Here is a 25,268-nt window from a genome sequence, read left to right on the forward strand (position 1 = left end):
TAAAATATATTCATAATTTTGGCTTTAAAAATAAATAAAATAATTAGATTTATTATCATTTAAAGTTCTAAACTTTCATCGATTCATATTTGTAATATTATCAAAAAAAAAATTAGTAGGAGTTACTCATATTGAGATTGTTTGAAATTATCATTAGTTGAAGTCTAATTTATTTGAGGATTTTCCAAAGTTGAATGCCAATCTTGAATAAATTATTTGAAATTCTTTTTGGTAATTTTAAATTTTTGGACTTTAGTTTAACAAAAGCTTATGGCACCAAAGCCTATACCAAAAGCCAATAAGATAAGTATCCAAGCTCTAAATTAGTAGATATTTATAGTACCAAAGTCCAAATTAAAAACCCATCATGAAGAGGTTTGGATTTTAGACCAAAACATATTTAAAGTATCAAAATCCAGATAAAGAATACTTCAAAAGGGTGTTTAAACCTAAAATCAACAAGTAACTATTTATTTTGTCATGTTTTTTATAACTTTGTTCTCCTAATACTAGATAGTTATTTTGAATGGAATATCATTCCAACCAACTTAAGAACCAAGACTAACATACTATTTTAAAATAATTTAATGATATATATATATATATATATATATATATATTAAAGCTATAATTTTATTTAGATTTTTTAAATTTAGATTAATTATTAATTTGATCATATTAGGATATTGATTTTTTTGATTTTTTAATTTACAAGTTTAAAGACTCTATCAATTTCTAAAATGTATTAAGTGCAACATCCTTAGGTCCATTCTTTGATAAGTTGTGTAAGCTATTAACATTAAGTTGTATAAATGGAAACCTCTTACAGAAATTGGATAATAAAAGGACAATAAATAGATATACATATACATAAAAAAATACATATATACAAGAATAAATAAAATTTTGGCATGTAAAGAAAAAAAACATGTATCTCTGAAAACTAGTTTAGAAAAGGCTATTTCCAAAAAAGAAACATTAGTTTCACTATTTGAGAGAAATAAGGGCACTAATAATATATTAAAATTGCACTCTACATGTTTCTTGGTTCATACAATCAACCAATAAAAAAAATAGTATTGAATCTTGTTTTGATAGAAAATTAACAAAGATGTAATATTGGATAGGTAAACAGAAAATTGTGGTTCAACAATGATCCTAATTTATTAATATTTTATTTTGGTCACTGCTTTTTAAAATATGATAATAATATTTTTTAATGATTAATCATGTTTGATTCCTAACTTGCAAGTAGTATAATATAAAGGTTGTATTATGAGACAAATAATTAAAAAAAAAAAAAAAAAAAATTGGTTCATTTTATTGAATTTATAACTAATTCCAAAACTCCAATGCAGTCCTGATTACACTATGGAGTAAACAACTAAACAACCAAATTTTTACAAATGGAATCTGATTCCGACCATGATATGGGCGGCAAAAAGGCGCTGCTTCCACTGAGAGTTGAACTCAGGACCTCCCGCTTACTAAACGGGTGCTCTAGCCAACTGAGCTATAGAAGCAGTGGAGAAGTGGGGTATCGATCCCCATACCTCTCGCATGCTAAGCGAGCGCTCTACCATCTGAGCTACATCCCCGCGGCTGCTGACGTCACCCACCGCAGCCGCCGACGTCACCGGATGTCCTGCCCCCTGCCGCTTACTCCATTTGTTCCTGACCTCACCGCACCCTACACGCGATGGAGGCGCCCTCCCTCCCTCTCTCTCTGTGTCTGTTTGTATGTTTCTTTATATTTTTGTTTTGTTTGTATGTATGTATGTGACCCATGTGTTGCGATTGATCCACCTTTTTGCAGGGCTCCCTTGAAGCGCAAACAAGGGAGGGGCGCTGGGTGGATGGATGGAATACTCCCCCATCCCACACTCGAGGAAATTAAGCCAAGAAACATGTAGAGTGTATTTTTACTTTCCAACACTCTGAATGGAAGGAGGTGCCACTGATCAAATAGTGAACAAATTTTAATAATCTAACATTCCCTATCAAAATAAACTTAAGAAAACCAAAATTTGAACATGTATTGGTGCAACGTTTTTAGAGGGAGAAGCATGTTTGTTTGTTAATGTGTTTCTTAATTACTGAATATTTTACTAGAGTCTGAAGGACAGATGTCCAGCTCAACCACCCCACTCAATTCCACTGCTTCTGCAGTTCTCCGGAAGCATGAAAGTGTGAGGGGTCATGGGCCTCATGGCATCTGTATAGGTGCAGAATTTATCGCCATCAGACTTCATTTGATTTATCTTCCAAAAGTGGGAGAAATGATTTCCTCTTTTCGATCGTCAGAGGGCACCATATAGTGCAATACACACACAAACATACGTATACAATTGTACCCACAGAAAGGTGTATTCCGAAGGCTTAGATTCTAACTCCCATCTGGTTTTCTTCGACGCCGAAATGTGGACATGACCCAGTTGCACTCTTCTGTGAAGCCTCGGCTTAACACCATTTGTTGGAAGAGGGGCGATTGAGCTTCAACACAGCGGTGAATTTGCGATTGCAGAGTTGAATCCTCGAGAAGCTAGAGATCAGAGTCGACGTTGAGTTAACAAGCAATCGACACACAAATGTGCACTTCAAGGTTGGTAGTGCTCGCTACACGGAAGCACAGAACTGTGAGACTTCGCTCTGCGGCGTACCCTACGAGGGAGCATTTGTAATGTCCGGAATCCGTAGACGCTTTTGACACCATCCCCAACAGCTTGCATGTACACGCATGATGTGCCTTGGGGTCTGGAACTGTGGGAGTACAGACGACTGAAAGTAGGAGCCTTTGATTTGCCACATGAGATATCATCAAGAAACCTCAGTCAGTTGATAAACGATAGCTCAGGACAAAACTCTCTGCCATTGTGGGGAGGAGTAGATTGAACTAGAGAACTTTTAAACCAGGTCAGCTTCTCGTCAGACCCTGTTGTCCCGCGTGCTGACGTTTGAGCTCGCTTTAACGCGGTCTCTGTGGTCGCTGCTTTAACTTTTGTATTACGTGATCATTCGAATTGACTGCGTGTGCCCGGTAGCCCAAGACCTACAATTTGGGTAGTCTCAGCGACACTGAGCACATGTCAAATGTAGAGACTACATGGTACACACACACACATACGGTGAATAGCGCCAAGTTCATTCAGGAGCTGGCGATGAGGACCTTTCAGTTCCATGCTGCTTACACTTGGAGAAACGCTTGGGTGGTCTAGAAGTACCGTTGATCATTCTCACATCATCTTCCGCTTTCCATTATGAAAATAAACAAAAGGTAAATTTAGCCATGATATCTGATGGAGCCCTATGATACGATGAGCCGGAGTCCAGCCCAAGCCATGATTCAAAGGAACTGAATCATGATATATGGGTACCTGCTGAGTTGTGTTTGTCACTGAAAGGAACCAGATTTTTCTTCGACTGCAGCGGCTTCTTCGAGCAAACTCTCATCCATTGCGTCGCACTTCAGCGCAGTGTGCACGTAGCCGACGAGGAGCCTGGAGGAATGCTGCTATCAATACGAAATTATGCGTGCCATGTTTCAAAGACAGACCAACGAAGAATGGTTTTTGGTTGTCCAGATTGGAGAAAAAGTTTTACAGCAGGTTCGTGTGGACGGAGGCCCACTTAGAATTACTTGGAAGAGGAGGGGAATTTATTTGCCACTGACGGAGGACAACGATTAGTGACCCACCTTGTCATTGGACAACGATTAGTGACCCACCTTGTCATTCCTAGGGAGCTGGTTGAGGTGAGAGATTTTAAAAGAAAGAGACCACTGAACAGAGGAAAACCGCCTCAATATTGGAGGATATGTTTTTGTAAGGTATGTTTTGAAATATATACCTCTAATTGAACTTTTGAATTTATTTGAGATGTCAATAGAAGGAAAATTCATGGATGCTACAATTGGCAGAAGTGAAATTAGGTTTGCAACTATCACAAATTTTCATGAGCTTGTCAATACTCTTAGGATAGAAATTTCACACATTACCAACACCACCCCCAAAAGCACTATTCCTTCACCTATAGAAAAGCTCCAAAGATGTTAATATAAAGTTGTACAATTAATGGAAACTAGAAGATCAACTTGACAATCAAGTTCAAGAAGTCTTGATTCTACAAGCACAATTGAAGCAAGGATTAATAAGCCTAAGAAGTTTGATGGTATAAGATCGAAATTTTGAGGATTTTTGCATCAAGTTAAGCTCTATTTAAAATTACATCATCTCTAATACCTTTATGGTTTTTTTTTAGATGGATTCATAGGTGCACTTCTATTTGGAAGTATTTTCTTTTAATTTGTACTTTTGATGGAAAAAGATTCATAACTATTCTATGATTCAAAACCATTCTGAAAAGTATTTATGAATATATTTAGAAAAAATGATTGTGAAAGGGTAGTACACATCAAGCTCGTAATTCTACAACAAGGATCATGTTCAGCCATCACATATATTGTTAAATTCCAAAATCTTGCTTACAATGTGGATTCGAATGACAAAGCCCTTATCAATTAGATTCAATATAGATTGAAAGATAATGTCAAAGATTTATAGTTAACAATGCCAAAAGTTGTTTCATTTAAGTAATTTATTGCTTAAGCCATTGCATGTGACAATCAATTTTTTGAAAGATGCTAATAACAAAGATTTGGTTGAAAAAGTATAAGTCAAGTTATAACAATACCTTTTAAGTTTTTGAAAGCATACTTATCTTTACCAAAATCTATGTAAATTGACACTATACATTTTAAATCTCTTATAGAATAAAAAAAACTTATTATTATTAAAAATATTTATACCTATATTATAGAGAATCTAAGCACATTAGCCAATATTGCTTAAAAAAAGCAATGCAATCACAAAATAAGGAGCATGATTACCAAAGAAGATGAGATATTGGAAAATAAGTTTTTTCAGTTATAATAGGAACCATGTGGCAAAAATCTTACATTATTTCTTGTAAAAGTCATATTCTCTTATCAAATTCTTCATCTTGTTTTATAATATAAATTTTTTTAGGATAAAAAAATCACAAAGTCTTAGCCTTATTAGATTCAAAAGCCTTAATTTGTTTTATAAATAAAGACTTTGTTATAAAAAAAGAAATATTCTTAATTAAGAAAATCAAATTTATACATGTAGAAGTAATACATAGTCGTTTTTTATTTATTAGTGATGTTATATATGAAATTATTCTTTTAGATGTAGCTACTAGTATTTATAGTAATTGAATAATATATAATGTGATTAGATTTCTTTCTAATCTAATTATTTAAGGATTATTGTGGTTAAAAAAGTATAACCTTTAAATAGATTGAATTTCTCATAATCTTGATTTTTTCTATAGTTTAGTCCAAGATTTTGTTAGGCAAATAAAAATCCATAATACCAATATATTCAAATTTTTATTAATAGGTACAAGAATTTTTATGCATATTACAAAAGAAGGGTCAACTTTTGCTATAAATGCCTTATCTATTATTGTTAGAAAAAAGATCTCAAGTAGCATTTTAAGCCAATATCAAGATTATTAAGACATTTTTGAAAAAAAAATATAAATATTATTTTAAAGTATTATCTCCATTGATCTTCAAGAAGGGGCTCAACTACCATTCAAACCAATCTATAGTCTATCTTAGGATGAGTTGACTGTACTTAAGGAATGTGTTGATGAGAATTTGGCTAAAAACTTCATATGTCATTCTAAATTTTCAACTAGGGCTCCTATCTCATTTGTGAAGAAAAAAAATGGATCTCTATACATGTATATGGACTATTAAGGACTTAATAAGATCACCATCAAGAATAGATATCTTTTATTTTTGATTTCAAGGCTTTTTGATCAACTAATCAAACAAAGATCTATAAAAAAATAGATCTATAAAGAATACATAATCTAGTATGCATTAACAAAAGAGATAAATAGAAAACTATATTTTGATTTAAGTATGGATATTTTGAATATTATGTCATATCTTTTAAGCTTACAAATATACCAATTACTTTTTAATATCTAATAAATGATATCTTTCATGAATTTCTTCATAATTTTGTCATTTATTTTTTAGGTATCATCTTAATTTACTTGAAGAATACAAAAGAAAATGAAGTTTATGTTAGTCATGTATTACAAAAATTAAGAGATACATGATTATATGTTAAGTTAAAAAAATGTATATTTTATACTACTCAAGTTGGCTTTCTAAGTTACATCATTTCAAATAATGATAAAACAAGACTAGAATATTTCTAAGATATAAGATCCTTCCAACCTATAGCAATATAAATCCCGTTACAATATAAGACAATGTAGATTAGAATAAAATTAAATAGAATTAAATAAAATGGAATATGAAAAGTAAAATAGAGTAAAAGATAATAAAAAAAAATTGAAAAAAAAATATAAAATCAAATTTTATTAAAAAAAAGAGACCAAAGTCATACCTGACTAAATCTCCAAATAGCCTTGACCAATCTTATTTATATTTTGTCCAACTATCTTTGAACTTTTTAGAATATTTTTAATCATAGGCTCCACCCTGTTAATCGCCTTAAGTCCTTTCTAAAATGTTTTATGGTAGATCCCAAATAGACCACCAACCTAGTTTCAATTCTAAAAACTTCTAAAAACTTTCCAAATATGACTCCAACTACCTATCTCTATGCATATATAATACAAATATCTTATCCATATCCTAAGATAGTTAATCTTCTTCCACTAATATGGAGTGTCTTTGTTTTGCTTTCATTGGTATCTCCAAATTATTTTTTAATAATAGATAAGATTTTAAAGAGGTTCTCACATTGCATCATACATCAAATAATCTTTTTAAAGGATATTGTATTGAAGTTATGGATGTCCATTGCTATGGTAAAGGTAGCAATGCTTCAAAGTGCTATCTACTTCATATTCTTGTTAGTCATCAATCACAACCAATAGTGGTGGTTGATATTAGTATGAAATTCTTTGAGTTGTAAAACATCAAAGAATAGATGGATCCAAATATGTGGCAGAAGCTTGAGGCAATATGCAACATCAAAAATTATTATAGAAAATAAAAAAAGGTCTAAGCCTCGAAGATGCCAACTTACAGATTTGGGTTGATGTAACAAGTACAAAGTTGATATTAGAGAGCAACACCTAGTCACCCTCTTGGAAGGTCTTATGTCATTAGTGATTATTTCCATATTACTTTTGTCAATTCTGTGTTATAAAAAAGTGGTATTGTGCCTCTTGTAAGATCGTTGTAAGTCGTTATATAATCTCTTCTATTTTCAAGTTGTTGGTGTCAATGAGACGATTTCAAGGACATGAATTTCAAAGAAAGAAAATCCTCAATACACTCTTATGTCATTGAAAAGAACTAGAAAGTCATTCAAAGATAATATAATATTGAACTAAAATAGCTATTATTAAAAATAAAAAGACTAAAAAATCTTAAAACAAGACTAAGGACTAAAAAGGTGTTGACAAAACTAAAGAATGCTTCACTCTTACCTCCATATATATTCTTGGCCTCCACAACGTTTTGGAGGTCTTAAAATGTATTGATTTTGTAAGACATATATTTTAACTTGCAACATAAGTTTTTTATATGTGCACCACATAATTAGCTTGTTTTATAAGCTATCAATATGTGGTTAACTTGTTGACCAAGTTTCTAACCTATTAATCAACTATAAATACATATAAAGTCAAAGTAATATCTATGAAGCTTCTAAAAAGCTTTTCTAAAAGGTATTATGAAATTCTTCTACTTTTATCTATTTTTATTTACTTCTATTTAATCATATAGGTATTTACTAAAGTACGTAAGTATATTTGTGACATTATCTTTCCTTCTAAAGACGAATTCCATGAAGAGTGGCCATTATGTGTTGATGAAATCCAAGATATGGTAAATTATATTTACCACATATAATGATCTTTGTTCTCTTTGAAGATGGTTATTAGGTCTTTTCAACCATCGATAGCATCTCATATCAGCACAAGAAGTTCACCTTATTATTTGAACATTATTGAGGCTTTTATAACTTTTTTCAAATAAATCATTTGGAACACTGTCAAAAGTTGTTCCTATCTCTAATAAAATCATCAAACATTGAGAGTCTCTTTTTAAGGTTGTGATATCAAACATATTGTATCCTGCCATCTATTTGAGGAAGGATATGTTGTTCTTGGGGATCTTCATCTTGATTATATTGTCTTGAAGGTTGTGCCAATCACAATGTCTTATTTGGTAAGTTAGCAAATGAAAGCTCTTGAGTTGAATCTGTTGGTTGTTGATTCTCCATCTCTTTTATATCACAAATATACAAAAGCTACAAAGCAGAATAGAAAGTAGGATATTATCTTTCTTTAATCTTATTTTTTTATAGCAAAGATTTTTTTATTCTTCATCTTGATTTTAATGGATGTCGTTAATAAAAAGCTTCAACTCACTTTATTGTATTTATAAGATTTTTAGCTCACTCCCATGTCCATTCATTAATATCATATTTGCACTAATGAACAAGATATTTCAACCTATTTCAATGCCACTTTGAATCTAAGACTTCTTCTACCTTAAATTCTTAATTATTATCCACTTCTATAGGAATATGTGGCATTTGTCCTTTTTCTAAGATATTCATTGTCTTATATGGCTTAAGAAGAGATAAGTGAAATATGGAGTGGATCTTTATAGACTTCAATAGATATAATCAATAAGCAATAAAATTGATTTATTTACTAATATAAAATAATTTAAGCCTATCATAGTCTAAGTTGTTAGAAAGACAAGTAGTCTTGATATTGTGACAAAGTAACCATATTTTATTATCTATGTTGAATTGTAGTTGTTCTTTGTGATAGGCAACTATATTAATTTTTTTTCATTCTTGAACTATCCCTTCATTGTTGCATGTAGCTTTGACAAGTGATTTATCAAATCTTTCGCCATGAGATTATCAACTTTTGAAAAGTCAAAAGTATGAAGTTATAGATGATAACTATAATTGGCAAAGAAAGGTGTTTGTTGACTAGAAAAATATACCAAATTATTGTATACAAACTCTGCTAATAATAAAAGAGTTGTTTAATTATTTTGATAATAATTGATGGTATACCTTAAGTACTATTCTTAAACTTGATTCACCCATTCCATTTACCTATCAATTTGGAGATGAAAGCCAAAGAGAGCTTTATATCCATTTTTAAAATCTTAAAGAGGATTCTCCAAAATCATGATATGAATTGAGTCTCTCTATTCAATATAATATCTTTAGGCAATCCGTGATAGTGATAATTATTCTTAAGAAAAAGTTTAGCCATTATTTCACCTGTGATAGATTTTATATATGGTAAAAAATTTTCCATCTTAGTAAAACAATCTACTACCACAAATATAAAATCATACGAACTTCAGACTAGAAGATCCGTGATAAAATCCATAGAAACAAAAGACTATACTTGTTCTGAAATATGTAATGGTTGAAGAAGTTCATAACATCAATGGTAAGGAGTTTTGGATCTTGAATAAATATCACATGATTGTACAAAGTCTTTGAGTACCTTTCACATTTGAATCCACTAAAACTCTTTAGATATTAGCTCCAAAGTCTTATTATATCTAAAATATCTCGCTGCTAGAATTTCATGATGAGTTTGAAGAACATATTATCATGTTCTATCTTTTGGAATATATAATCATTTCTTAAAATAGAGTAAGTTGTTCTTGAACTCAAATTTAAAAGTATCATGAGACTTAGAAGAATTATTCTAGATATCAAAGACAAGAGGATCAAAAGACATACTTAATTGAATTTGCTTAATAAAAGTTGAATCAACAAACAATATTGATTTTATTGCTTGAAGATGAAAATACTTTGGCTTCAATAAAATTATTCTTTGTTGATCAAAAGATATATTTTTTTCTTTTGCTAGAAGATAAAAATATCTAAAAAAGACATCCAATAAACTTTATTATTTTTCAAGTCAATAAGTAATCTTGAAATCAAATCTTAATAAAGACATGTTCCAACAAGCTTCACAACAATTCAAAATATATATTAATATAAAATATTCGAGATTCTTATGATTTATATATATGGTTATTGGACTCAAGGTGCCTTTTAGATAATGATGCTATTCTTAAAATGATTCTACAATTGCAAGGAGCTCTCTAAGGTGGATCTTATAATTAATCTCGATTGCTGAAATTTTTTTAGAATGAAAAGCTATTGGATGAAGTTTGTCACATGTTTCCATTTGTAATAATATTGCAGCCAAGATATAGTCTAATGTATCTGTTTGCATAAAAAATGCCTTAAAAAAATTAACAGAATATAAGATTAATGTAAAAATAAATTCTTTTTTTAAAACATCAAATAATGCTTTGGCTTCTTTATTCCCTTCAAGTTTGTCTTTATAAGTCAAAAATATAAGTGGAACTGCAATTTGAAAAAAAAATTGATAAAGTTTTGATAATAATTGACAAAGTTCAAAAAATATTACACATCTCTTACTCTTTTTAAAATCTTCCAATCCATCATAGTTTGGATCTTCTTTGAATCCATCATTAGCCCTTTGTTGAAAATGATGTATCATAGAAAGTCAACTTGAATAGTGTAGAATTCACACTATTTTAACTTGGCATATAATCTTACATCGTTAAGATTTTGTAATACATGAAAAATATAAACTCCATGCTCTTTTATGTTCTTAGAGTAGATTAAGATGTCGTCTAAATAACAGTCAATAAAATCATCAAGAAACTCATAAAAAATATCATTTATTAGATGTTGAAAAATAATTGGTACATTAATAAATCCAAAAGGCATGACATTATATTCAAATATCCATACTTAGTTTCAAACACAGTTTTTCATTCATCTCTTTTTTTTAATGTATATCAAATTATATGCTCTTTATAGATCTATTTTTATATAAATCTTTGCTTAATTTAATTAATTAAAATATCTTAAAATTAAAGATAGAAGATATCTATTTTTGATAGTAATCTTATTGAGTCCTTGATAGTCCACACACATCTATAGAGATCTATCTTTTTACTTCACAAATAAGATAGGATCTCTATATGAATCATCAAATCAATTCACTAGTTGTTTTAGAATAAAAAAATACATTTAGAGTACTTAGAATCATAATATATAGTAAATAGTATAGAAATATTTAGACAAATAGAAAATTAAAGAGTTAATTGTAGAATTAGAGTCTTAGTAAGTCTTAGAGGTAATTATCTTACTTGATTTAGTATTTTTTACTTATTATCGAATATTGAAGAATATTTACTAAGATCAATATTTATACTGGCCTTATATCTATACATATTACTTATAAGAAAAACTATAAATATTAGTTAGTAGTTAGAAGAAGCATAAGAAAGAACCTCATGTCTTCTTAGTTAGTTACATAGAAAGTATGATTTGTAATAGATTTAAATTTATTTTATTACTATAAAAATTATCAAGATAGGAATTTATAGACTTAAATTTATATTAGTATTATAGAACCATTATAAGAATTTTAAAAATTTATTTAGAATTTATTAGAAAATCGTAGAGTAATTTCGAAGACTTTGATAAAAATAAGTTTTACCACTTCAGGAGCTATTATGAAGAAATGGAGCAAGATTTGAAGGCCACAAAAGGTTTCTAATCATATTGGATGTTTTTAAACACTATAGTGAAGTCAAAAATGAAAAATTATGGATTTTACCAGTAGAAAATAGGAGGATTGGCAACTAGTATAGTCTTTATTAGAAAGGAAGTACACAAGTCCTATATGGGTTGTAGCACCTTGAAGGTAGTTAGAAAGAAAAGACTTAGGCCTTGTGGCCTTTTTTGTGAACCCATATATACTATTTATGAGCCTTGGTGGAGCTTGAACTCCTGATCTCTTAAGCAAATTATCCTTGAGGTAAAAATTATTTACTTATTTTTTTATTTATTTACTTTTTATTTTTCAAACCTTCATAACTTACTCATAATAACTCAAATTTATAAGTCTCTTATACCATTGAAAAGATAAAAAAATTTAAATTTTTAAAAATATATTATTTATTTTTATTTTTATTTTTTATTAGATAAAAACTTAGTGAACAAACTATGATTAGTTTTATAGTGTACAATTGCTTGATTGTACTTATTCCACTTGTTTTGTATTTTGCTTCTTTTGTTCTTTTTCTTGCTACTTTCACTTTATACCACCCATTACAAGTAATTTTTAGTTGAGACTAACTTGTAATTAAATTAAGGCGTGAATTTTATACTTACATCTTGGTTGAAAATTTAAAATGATGTATGAAATTCTTAGCTAAGTTCTCATTAATGTACTTCTTGAATGCAGCCAACTCATTTTTTACTAGGCTATAGATTGGTCCAAATGGTGGTTGAGCTCCTTCATAAAGATCGATGGAACAATTGTAAAGACAATAATTTAGAAGAATATCTATATTTATTTTTCAAAAACATCCTAGAAATCTTAATATTGGCTAGGAATACCACTTGACATCTTTTCACCATCAAAAATAGATGTAATATATATATATAAAAAAAAAAAGATAACTCTTCTTTTGCGGCATACATAAAAGTTCTTGCACCTTAAGTAAGGATTTGGATATACTAGACTTATATATTTCTACTTGACTAATGGAATTTTAAATTAAACTATCAAAAAAATTAAAATTATAAGAAATCCAATCTATTTAGGAATTATATTTTTTTGACCATGATAATCTTAAAATAATCAAGTTGAATGGAGATTTTATTACATTAAATACTATTATGCTATTATGATCTTTAATTCCTATATCTAAAGGAACAATCTCATGTAAAAAAATTCTTAAAGATAGTAAACAACCATCTATGACTTCTACATGTATAAATTTAAATTTTTTGACTAACAATACTTCTTATTATTTGACAAAATCTTTCTCTATAAAATAGGCAAAGGCTCTTGAATCTAACAAAGCTAAGATTTTGTGATTTTTTGGTCCTAAATAAACTTCTATTATAAAATAAGATGATGGATCTAAAGAAAAAATAGGACCTTTACTAGTAAATACATAAGATTCTAGCTGAATTTTCCCTATTATAGTTGGAGAAACTTATTTTCTAAGACATCATCTTCTTTGGCAACCATGCTTTTTATTTTGTGGTTATGTTGTTTCTTTGGACAATGTTAAGTAGTATGTTTAGCTTTTCCACAATATAAGCATAAACCATCTTGATATTATTGATTCTTTTCTTGCTTCGTAAGAAATTTAAAACACATTGTATCAATTTACATTAGTTTTGGCCTTGATGAATGTGTTTATAAAAACTTTAAAGCTATCTTCATTATTTGATTCATTCCTCCTCAGCCAAGTCTTTATTCTTAACATCTTTTAAATAATTGATTATTGCATGCAATAACTTGAGCAATAAATTGTTCCAAAAATTTTGCCTTTGGCATTGTCAATAGCAAATCTTTGAAATTATCCTTCAACCCATATTAAAATTGATTGATAAGGACTTTATCATTTCAATCCACGTCACAAGAATTTAGTAGTATATATAATAGCTCACCATGATCTTTGTCATAAAGATAAAAGTTTAGTCTCTGCTACTCTTTTTTAATCACTTTTTCTAAATATAGTTGTAAATATTTTTAGGAATGAATTCAAATCATAAAGAAGTCACAAAATCTTTTTCTATTAAAGGTGCAAAGTAAAGGAGAGCACTTCATGATAGAAAAAAGCCTATAAATCTAACTTGAATAAATCTATCAAGATATTGGAAGAGATGCAATCTTAGATACAACTTGATTTATTGCAAAAATCTTTGAAATTTTGATCTTATTCCATCAAACTTTTCATGCATACTAATCTTTATCTTTGTCATACTTGTAGAAGCAAAATTCTTTAGGTTTGGTTGTGAGGTCGATCTACTTCTTTCTCTCAACTGTACAATTTCTTACCACAAACTTTGAACTTATTCTATAGGCATAAGAATAGTACCTCCATGATTTGTATTGGAAATATGTGAGATTTTTATTCTTAGAGTATTAACAAACTCATGAAGATCTGCAATAATTACAAATCTATTTTCACTTCCATTATGAATAGCATCTATAATCTTTTTTTCTATAGATAATTTAAACAAATTCAAAAAATTAAATTAGAGAAAGATAATCCACAACCTCTAATATTAATGAAAATTTTTACAAAGAAGAATTATCTTCTCTTTAAAAAAAAGATCAATATTAGAAAATAAGATTTTTTATTTAAAAGTTGATAGTTTGTAACCTTTAAAATACAACAATAGAAGTAAGATATCTACTCACTTTTAAAAAAGATAGAAATTATAAGTTAATATTCTTATCAAATTATTAAAGATATGAATTTCTAAAAAAGAAAATCCTCAATACACCTCTTGTGTCATTGAAAAGAACTAAAAAGTTATTCAAAGATGATATAATATTGAACTAAAATGGTCATTATCAAAACAAGAAGATTAAAATAATCTTGAAATAAGACTAAGGACTAGAAAGGTATTGACAAGAATAAAGAAGGCTTCACTCTTGCCTCCATATATACTCTCAACTAAGAGTTATGTTGTGATATCCTATAAGACCTCTAAAACATGTTGATTTTGTAAGACATGTATCTTAACTTGTAAAATAAGTTTTCTATATATGCGCCACATAATTAGTTTGTTTTGTAAGCTATCAACATGTGATTAATTTGTTGATCAAGTTTTTAATCTATCAATTAGCTATAAATATATGTAAAGTCAAAACAACATCTATGAAGCTTTTAAGAAGATTTTTTAGAAGGTATTATGAAATCAACTTACTTTTATTTACATTTTACCTACTTCTACCTAATAATATAGGATTATTTAGAGTACGTATGTATATCTATGACAAAAAATAGAGAATTGCTGGCACAATCGGATGCTGACTAGTATTAAAAAAGAATGGTGAATGACCAATACTTGCTTAAATACTATCATTGTAAGCAAATTCTAAGGGGGTCAAATATTCATTTGGAACATTATGATGAATTACCATAAATGCCTATAGCATATCTTTTAAGGTTTGATTTGTATATTTTTTTTGTCAATTTGTTGAAGATGGAAGGCCTTCGACATGATAAGTCATATACTCAGTAGCTTGAACAAAGCTTGCTAAAAATATTTCATGAAGCACGGAATGTGATTCAAAATGATGATACAAGATAATCTATAGTGATAAAAGATAATATTAAAGAAGACCTATGTAAGTATTGGAATATTAATATCAAAGCACATTGCTATCAAGTAAAGTTGCTTCAATAGTCAATCTACAAAGTCAACTATAGTATGATTGTAAGGCATCTATGAAAAATATATTATGAGATCTATATTTATTTACTTTCAACATGCCATAGCTAGTGGAATTAGCTACAATAATTTAAAAGATGCTATATTATATGCTTTGTTATGTTGATATGATTCATAAGAGTACACAAAAGATCAAACATCAAAATCCAAAACCTGTCCAAAACTATGCCCTTAAGATCCATTCTAGAATCTTTTTACACCTTAGATGTCTAGATGTTGGAATATCATGTCACTCTTGAAATGTGCACATCTAAAATATAGCATTAATTAGGTACATAAATCTACTTTTTGAAATAGAAAAAACCATCACTAAGACAATAATCTTCATATTACACATTGTCCACTTATAATTAATTGATAAACATCTTAAAATAAGTATCTTGATGCATAGCTTCCTTCTATTTTGTTCCTTTAATTAGGTTTGAAATAAAATTATTAATGGTAGCAACTTTTGCCTTATCCTCCTATTTGAGCTTCAAATTTGGTTTACACAATAAGGTATTTGACATGGTGTGTTGTTGTCCTTACTTATATTCAAGCTAAATATCAAAGAGTTGTAATTATTCTTCTCAATGATAATGTTGTGATTTCATATTTTTGAGATATAAATCATGTAGCAAAAGTTGATAGTTAATCCAAATAATCAATGGCTTTTCTAAAAAATATTATCCCTACATCTTTATGGCATATTATAATTTGTTACTTATTCTTGATCACATATAGAGTAATTGTGCTCTGCCCTTCTGAGCTTACATGATTTGTACACCTTAGGTTGAAGGCTTATATCTAGAGATTTTTTGTTGGCCTCAAATATAAAAGGTAGCTAAAGACTTTGTACAATCATGTAATATTTGTTCAAGATTTAAAACTCCTTGTCATCAATCTTAAGAACTTCAACCAAAATTTATTCCAAAATAACTATGATCTTTTGTTTCTATGGATTTTATCATAGATCTTTTAGTCTCAAGTTTGTATGATTCTATATTCATAATAGTAGATTATTTTATTAAAATGGCATATTTTATACCATAATAAAAAATCTATCATAAGACAAGAAATAGATAAGTTTTTTTTAACAATATCTATTGCTATTATGGACTATCCAAGGATATTATATTAGATAAAAAGACTCAATTTGTATTAAGATTTTGAATATTCTTTTCAAGATTTTAAAAGTCAATATAAAATTTTCTTTGACTTTTTATTATTAAACAAATGGGCAAACAAAATGGTGAATTAAATTTTGAAGCAATATTTGAAATATATCAGCAACTATCATTAAGATGATTAGATAATTATTTTGCTATTTGAAAAGTTTATATAGAATAATTTGGTACATTCTTCTATTCAATAAATACTATTATTTATCAATTATAGTTATCATCCTATAATTTGATGCTTTTGACTTTTTAAAAGTTGATAATCTTGTAATAGAAAATTTAGCAAAATTATTTATCAAAGCTACATACAACAATCAAAGGCATAGTTAAAAGAAGCTCAAGAATGAAAAAAAATCAATGTGGATATCTATTATAAGGAACAACTACAATACAACGTGGATGAAAAGGTTTAGTTACTTTGTTCCAATATCAAGACTACTTGTCTTTATGACAAGTTTGACTATAGTAGGCTTGGATCTTTTCTTATTTGTAAATAAGTTAATCTTATTGCTTATCAATTATATCTACCAAAATCTATGAAAATCCATTTTATATTCTACATGTCTCTTTTTGAGCCATATAAAATAGTGAATATCTCGAAAAAAAGACAAATGCTACCTCTTTCTATAGAAGTGGATAATAATCAAGAGTTTGAGGTGGAAGAAGTCTTAGATTCAAAGCAAAATGAAAATAAAATTAGAATATCTTATTCATTGGCATGGATATGATATTAATAAATACAAATGAAAGCTAACAAAAAAAAATCTTGTAAATACAATAAGAAAATTGAGGCTTTTCATTAATAACATATGTCAAAAACTAGATAAAAAATAGCAAGATCCATAAAAGATGATGAGCACTCCTTGTGGAATTCATCTTTAGAAAACAAGGTAATATCATGGACATATGTATTTATTCCAATAATTATCTATATGATTAAGTAGAAGTAGATGAGTGTTGATTAATTCCATAATATCTTCTAAAAAAGCTTCTTAAAAGCTTTGTAGATACAATTTTGACTTTACACATGTTTGTAGTTGATTAATCAATTAGAAACTTTGTCAATGTATTAACCACATGCCATATGTATTCGTAGCTTACGGAATAAATTAACTATGTAGAGCATATGTAGAAAACTTTTTGTACAAGTTAAGTCATATGTCTGGTAAAGTTAATACGTGTTGGAGGTCCTACAGATCATTGTTATATAGATCCTACTTAGATGGTATATATGAAGATTGGAGTAAAGCCTTCTTTACTCTTATTAATATCTTTCTAATTCTTAATCTTATTTCAAGATTTTCTAATCATCTTAGCTTTGGCAATAGCTATTATAATTTAATTCTATATTATCTTTGAGTGAATTTTTTATTCTTTTTGAGTGATACAAGAGTGTATTGAGCTTTCAGTTCTTTGAGGTTCATGTCCTTGATAACATGTAAATCAAGTATTAAAGAAATATATAAAACTTTGTATTAAATAAAATCAAAACAATCTAAAATAACTTCTTTTAGCATCATTATATTTTTTTTAATGACATGATATATTTTCAACTCAAAAAGTAATATCTTATGACATTCATAATTATTATTTTTTATATAGTAGCTTTAATTTTTTGAAGGTGAATAATTCTATTATTGAAGATTTAGCAAATATATTTGAAAGTATTTATGAAGTAATATAGATGCTACTAAATAATATTTAAAAATTCATATCTGATGTCATAAAATATAATGACCTATATTTAAAGTTGGTTATAAATTGTTGGTTTTCCTTTTCATTTTTTTTTGTTTTTTTTAAAAAAAAAATTAATATACTTGCATATTGGTTGTAATCACCAAAGTTATAAAAGATTCATTATACTTTTCATGTTTTAAAACCAACAAGACAAACAATACATTAAAAATGAAACAATTACCATTTCAAGTTAGAAGAAATATTAATAAAAAATACAATCTAAAACAAGCATTGGCTTTAAAAAAACTGAAGTAAGCAAAAATATTATATATACTTATAAAAAATATTATTATCAAGCATATAAATAATTTATAGTTTATATTATATGTTAATTTAATTGGATTTTTAAAGTATAATTTATACAATATTTCAAGTCATAAAAAAAATGGTTTTCAAATTTGTAGAACCAAAACATATATATATATATATATATATATTTCTTGTATTGTGGTTTTTTAATAATTAGAAAATCATCTACTTCTTTATCTATTTAAATATTTTTTAAAGTATTTTTTTAATGCTTATGTTATAAGTCCACAAAGAGTGGCTGGATAGTTTTTACAATTTTTTTTTCACATTTAAAAAACAGGATTTATTATTTTCTAATTTTCTTATTTTCTTGAAATATTTAGATTAAATTAAGGAAAAAAGTTCTTTAAAAATTCACATACAAATAATAAAAAAAAAAAATGGTATTTACATTCTGCACTAAGAAGACATATATATATATATATATATATGTAAAACGTTGAATAAAAAATCATTTGACAAAAATATCATGTAAATTAGTTACAGTCCATTATGATTTTTTAACATTCTTAAAATTATGTTAGATTAGAAGAAATTTGATTTTTTAATTTTTTAACTATTAAATTTATTTGTATAATTCTATTATTTGCAACAACTACAAAGGTTTTTGAAAAGTATAGTCTATCACAGTGGCTCGTCTTTTCTTATAATAGATTCCAACATTTTTATTTTCCACATTAACTTTTATTACTAAAAATTTATATAGTCTTTACTATGTCTTCTTCTTATTTTTTAATATCAACACAAGCCAAACTCCTAAAAGAAAAAAACTTTCAGAAAGCTTTTGAATCATGGTCTTTTCAAGTATCTCTTAAATATATTGACCTTTCATTGTTCTTAACAAATTAAAAATATGTGTACACAAAATCATAATAATAATCACTTACTCACAAATATTTAGAAATTAGGTAACTTTTTTTTTTTTATGTTTTTTTAAAAATAATATGTCGTCATTGAAATTTTAAGAATTTGTATATGTAAATGATTGTAATGCTTATTATTTGACTGGTAATTTTTTAGTCACTTATTTTACGTAATTACTCTAATTTCTTACCAGTATTTAGACAAAATAAGTTAAACTCTTTTGCAATATAATAAGTCACTTAAAATTTATGTTTTTGTATGTTTCCTTTTTAGCACTTCATTTTTCTTTGATACAATAATAGTTTATATTGATTTATTTTATTTTACATGTAGAAATTTAATTTCAAATAATGAAATTATCAGCTGCTTTAAAAATATATTTCTATTGTCTACAGTAGATTGAAGTAATCATTTTATGATATACAAAAATGAAAACTGGTATGGAAAAAAATTAATATTAATAAATTAAAAAATTAACTTACAATAACTTATTTCAAAAATTAAAAAATACTAAACACAAACATAGAAATTTCGAGGTAGGTATTTTTGTTTTCAAGCCGATTAAAATTTATTGAATATTTTGCAATAATAACAAAATCACTACTTGCCCTTCAATATTCAAGTTTTTATAGATTTCTAATCTTAAAGTATAAAAGTATATAGAAATGCAATTAAAGAGCTAACAATCTTCTTATGAAATGTACACAATTTAGGTGTCAAGCAAGCTATTGTTTAAATCTTTATCCCTATAAGCCAACTTTGAAAAGCTATAATATAAATGCTTTACATAAACCTATTGCATGCCTTAAAACAATCAGTTTTTTATAACCTCACCTTTCAGAAATAGTGGACAGTATTGCCAGTATTGTTCTATTCGTGATGTGTGCTCAAGTCATTGCAATACCGGGAAAACGTCTGCAATCCAGTATTAAAATGTGGTACTAGTTTCCCTTATTTGCTAGATGGGTGGCAACATTCACCAGGTGTAAAGGTGTACATAAGTCTAATTAATTAATCTTCCAACTGAATGGCATTCCAACAAAGGACTTCTGTAGGCCATGTCGTTTGGTATGTAAGATCCTCGAAATTAGAGGCTATTTCGTATATTTTGAAGAGGAATTGTAGCTTTTGAAGTCTGAGATACCGAACTAGACTAATTACGCCATTGATATTATCCCACAGGATAACATGTGGCTCTACAGGTGTGTACATATAGTGAGCACTGCACATTGTTCATCTTCATGAATATTTTATAAGTTATTATTTAATGAATTCCTCAATAAATTACACGGTTTAATCCTGCATACACAAGTCACACAAGTTTGGAGCAATGACGGAGAACACTATCGCACTCACACGCCACAACGCTCGTGATATTGAGCATGGCTCCCAACAGTTAATTACGAATCAGCATCTGATCAGAAATTGAGAATCACTTGAATATCTTAATCACAAGTAGCGAAACCTCTATGCTAGTGATGTGTGACCCGTATCTGTCTGCAAAGCAGAGCTTGCGCAGTGCAGTCACCAGAAGCCAACTTATCTCTGTAAGGAGCGACATCAGGGGTAAACTTCAATCTTAGACAGATATCCCATTTTGAGTGCTCCATGAAGATTCGGATAAAACCATTGTATTGCAAGGAAAAGAGAGGATACTGTAACATGAATGAGCACAATCAACATAATCTGTCTGTCACGACGAAACCTATCAAACAATACACTTCAAAAAGTGTGAGCCTGAACAAACCCTAGGCAGAAGCGCACTGATTGATATAATGCCACCAGAGCTCTGAAATACATCTGCACTAAACTGAACTAGGCGCATTCTATGGTGATCAATTTGGCACTTTGTATCGTTGATTCTGTACGGTGTCCAATTCACATCAACGCAAACGGAATCACAGCACAATGTGCAACGATGAAATCAGCACTCCAAACCTGCGCTCCTCCAGAAATGACGGTAACTCAACTCATAAGCGAGGTCCAAAAACCCTAACCTAAACATTCGATAAATTGTTTGAAGCCGACAAAAAGGTGCCTGCATAGCTTCTCGTCCTCGCACATCAACGCACACAATAATCAGAGCAACAGAAACCTAACAGAGACCTGCGTGAAAGTCCAAGTGCGAAAGCAGCGCTCACCCGCTTGCGGGAGTCGTAGAGCTTAAACTACAGCGCGAGCTTCTACGCAGTTTCTAAAGGACTGACCCCTTGAAGAAAAATAGGATACTGCTGAAAAACATGACAAGCTCTCTTCTCTGCAGTAGAACTGCTCCTTCAATCCCCGACTTGTCGATACTCCTACCGCCATATACCCTAATAAGTTAGGGAGGGAGCGACCCAACCCGGTATCTTTCCGTTGCAACCACAATTGAAGCTATTATCGATCTGCGGCTCAAATGCGAATGTTGAAATGAACAATTGCCCAACTTTCCCACACACCCACATCCACATCCCTTCTACTCATGCTCACCATATCCTCCATCCTTTGCCCCTTTTCACGAGCAAAATCTCATCACAACCCCTCGCTAACAAACCTCTCCATCAATGAGCTAACGTAGCTCACAGAGCATTACAATGAACCCGGCAATTCAATTCAAGCTCATCATAGGTCACTGATGATCAATCTGTTGCGAGGTGATCAATCGATTGACAAGCTATTCCGTTGCATTAACCCCTCGCAACACTGTGCAGAATGCACAAGGCCGTCTTCCACTTCACTTGAGAAATCCATTAGGGTTAGGGTTAGGATTTTGAATATGCGGATTGCTTCGTTACGTACGCTGCAGCTCTTGCGTTACCTTTGTCAGCAGAAGTCAATGGCGGGTACTCATACCCTATAATGTTTTGTGAGTAATACTACGAAATTTCTCTTTATATTCAAATATGTATACACATTTCATTGTATGTGAAGTAGAATCCAAAATGTCTGTGATGCCACACTAGAATACAAATGATAGGAATTCAATTTGTGTTTTTCTAGGTTGAGACTGATGAATAAACGTGGGTTAATAAAGTCAATTGTACATATCAAGTCAAATACAACTATGATGATAGTGAGAACCAATCATGTGTAGATGCATCATTGATACCAAACAAAAGCATGTGAGAGATTTTTTTAAAACTTATATATCATCAATATATTAAGATCGCTCAACTAGACAAGTACAAGGAGACAAGTGGTGGCTCTCCTTCACTGCATGCTCCCCACTTCGTTTTCATCAAAAAAAAACTTCACGTCATCTGGAGTTTACAGGCCCTTAACAAAACTGATTACTTGCTGTTTCGAGATGTTAATGTGTTGTGTCGATATGTTCCATGTGCCGCCCCCCAAACTCAAAGAATTCTTTTGCATTCTTTTTCTCGAGTGATGAGTGAATGGGAGAGCAGGTGGTAGTCGCTATGCGTTGCAAGTAGGTAGAGAGCTCTATACGATGGTATTGAGCTGCTACGTTTGGTTGGCTGGTTGGCTGGACGTTGTCGTGTGTGGTCATGTTGCAAAGCATTGAGGCGAACGCTTGATGATCCTGAATGCTGGTGCTGCTGGGAGTGGGTGCAGCTCCAGCTCTTACCGCGGTGTTGGAAACTAATTCAGTGCACACCTCAGGAGGTAAGCCACCCTAGGCAGAAGCCACACGTGAGGAAGTCCAGCAAGTTTCTAAGTTTTTTTTACATTAGTTTGTTTTATGGTACTGATTTTATTTGTGCCTTCCGTTGTAGGTTTTGTGCAGCTCCAACTCTTGCCGCGGTATTCATAAACCCTTAACAAAACTGAGATATTGATGATAACTTGCTATTTCGAGATGTTCCATGTGCTGCCTCTCAAACTCAGAGCAGGTATTACGTCACACGGGCTCTTGCTGCGGTGTTCATAGGCCCTTAACAAAACTAAGATATTGATGATAACTTGTTGTTTCGAGATGTTCCGTGTGCCACCTCCTACACTCAGAGCAGGTATCTCATCACACGGGTTCTTCTTCTCAGGTGATGAGTGAATGGGAGAGCATGTGGTAGTCGCTACGCATTGCAGGTGGATAGAGAGCTCTTTACGATGGTATCGAGTTGCTGCATCTGGTTGGCTAGTTGGCTGGACGTCGTCATTTGTGGTCGTGTGGCAAAGCATTGAGGCAAACTGGATGAATTTTACAAACTGGTTTATTACAAGTGAATTTTATTACTTGATGAATTTTATTGATTGATGATCTTGAATGTTGGTGCCGCTGGGAGTGGGTGCAGTTCTAGCTCTTGCCGCGGTGTTGGAAGCTAATCTAGTGCACACCTCGGGAGGTAAGCCGCCGTAAGCAGAAGCCACACTTGAAGAGGTGAAACACAAGTCGAGCAAGTTTCTAAGTTTTTTTTTACATTAGTTTATTTTATGGGTATTGATTTTATTTCGTGCCTTCTGTTGTAGTTTCTATGTAGCTCCAGCTCTTGTCGCGGTGTCTAGTGCACACTTCAGGAGGTAAGCCGTCGTAGGCAAAAGCCACACTTGAGGAAGTAAAACATAATTACACATGAGGAGGTAAAACACAAGTCGAGCAAGTTTCTAAGTTTATAAGTTTCTAAGTTTTATTTATTTTTATTTTTATTTTTATTTTTTTATATTAGTTTGTTTTATGGATACTGATTTTGTTTGTGTCTTCCATTGTAGGTTTTGTCAGATGATGAGAAGAGGCCATTGTATATGATCAGTATCAGTTTACAAAGAATTAAGTTGTTGACCAGGATATTTTGGGCCGGCTTGCTCCAGAGTAAGCAAATGAATTCATTTGCAATATTTTTATGACAATCAAAGTTCACTTACTCCAACCATGTCAAATTTATTTTTAATTCACGCCAAAATTGTACTTTACAAATAACAAGTTGCTAGTAATGGAAAGATCAATTAAATTGCAAAGCCTTTGGCTATCATCTTTCTTTCCTCTATAACAGAAGCTAGGATATTATTGTTAAATAAGGATTTATGTAGGGATTTTATAAGAAATAAAGTCATTTTATTAATTTAATAGTTTTTATCTTTATAGTTATATTTATAGTTTATATAATTTTCATATTACATTTATTATATGTTCATTGTAAACACAAGTTCTTGAGCAACAAAGTTTTATTGGAATATTACAAGTATTGTTAACTACATCAAGAATTATTGTACAAAAATTAAATTGTAAAAATTTCATTTCTTTTTGTATGAGATTTTTTATATTCAACTTCATATGTATAAATAGATATATATATATATATATATATATATATCTATCTATTTGTGTGTATAAATAAATAATGATATATTATCTAGTAAATATGGAGATACAATTTTATAGAGGTACAATTTAGACGACTCTAATTTTATGGAGGTACAAGCTTATTCCAATTCTCTAGTGAAACCTGTGGCATTATAAATGGTAGTTTTAACAATGAATCGAAGAGTAATTGTTCAACGACAACGTAGGAAATGTGAGAGATCACAAAGAGAAGCCAAAATAGTTACAAGTACTAAAGCTATATATAATCTAGGAAGTATGAATGTTTTGTGTCTTTATTGAAACACATTACATTGGTTTGATGAACATTTAGCTCAGTTGCTAAGGAAGTTGCCATTATTTAGACAATGTTGTCAAGGAAAAGTTTCTCTACTATCTCTACTTTCTCCGCCTTTGCTTTAGAGATGCTTATTTAAGGACTAAGATGCAAGAGCAAGGGAGTTCCAAGAAAATATCTATCAATACAATGCTATACATGTGTTTATGTCCTTAGGTGCAAATGTTGATCGATCTATGCTTCAAAGAAATGCTCCATATAGTTTTAGAATAAATAGAGAGTTGCGCCAT

General features: G+C 29.9%; 1 long non-coding RNA gene and 2 other non-coding genes across 8 annotated transcripts; 1 reads left to right on the forward strand and 2 right to left on the reverse strand.

Annotated features, from left to right (window-relative positions):
• Window positions 1–1,449: 1,449 nt before the first annotated feature.
• TRNAT-AGU (transfer RNA threonine (anticodon AGU)) lies at window positions 1,450–1,523 on the reverse strand. Its single transcript has one exon. It is a non-coding gene; the product is annotated as a tRNA-Thr (tRNA).
• A 2-nt stretch (window positions 1,524–1,525) lies between these two features.
• Window positions 1,526–1,598, reverse strand: TRNAA-AGC (transfer RNA alanine (anticodon AGC)). Its single transcript has one exon. It is a non-coding gene; the product is annotated as a tRNA-Ala (tRNA).
• An 18,825-nt stretch (window positions 1,599–20,423) lies between these two features.
• Window positions 20,424–24,561, forward strand: LOC149989601 (uncharacterized). Of its 6 annotated transcripts, XR_016502323.1 has the most exons (5): window positions 20,441–23,050; window positions 23,161–23,277; window positions 23,677–23,727; window positions 23,852–23,902; window positions 24,092–24,561. It is a non-coding gene; the product is annotated as an uncharacterized LOC149989601 (long non-coding RNA). The 6 variants fall into 6 exon arrangements; XR_016502321.1 differs by having other exon boundaries at window positions 20,424–23,050; window positions 23,161–23,727; window positions 23,852–23,962; XR_016502320.1 differs by having other exon boundaries at window positions 20,425–23,050; window positions 23,161–23,727.
• The last annotated feature ends 707 nt before the right edge of the window (window positions 24,562–25,268 follow it).

The sequence above is a fragment of the Physcomitrium patens genome, chromosome 3, assembly GCF_059467195.1.
Source record: "Physcomitrium patens ecotype Gransden chromosome 3, ASM5946719v1, whole genome shotgun sequence".
NCBI lineage: Eukaryota > Viridiplantae > Streptophyta > Bryopsida > Funariales > Funariaceae > Physcomitrium > Physcomitrium patens.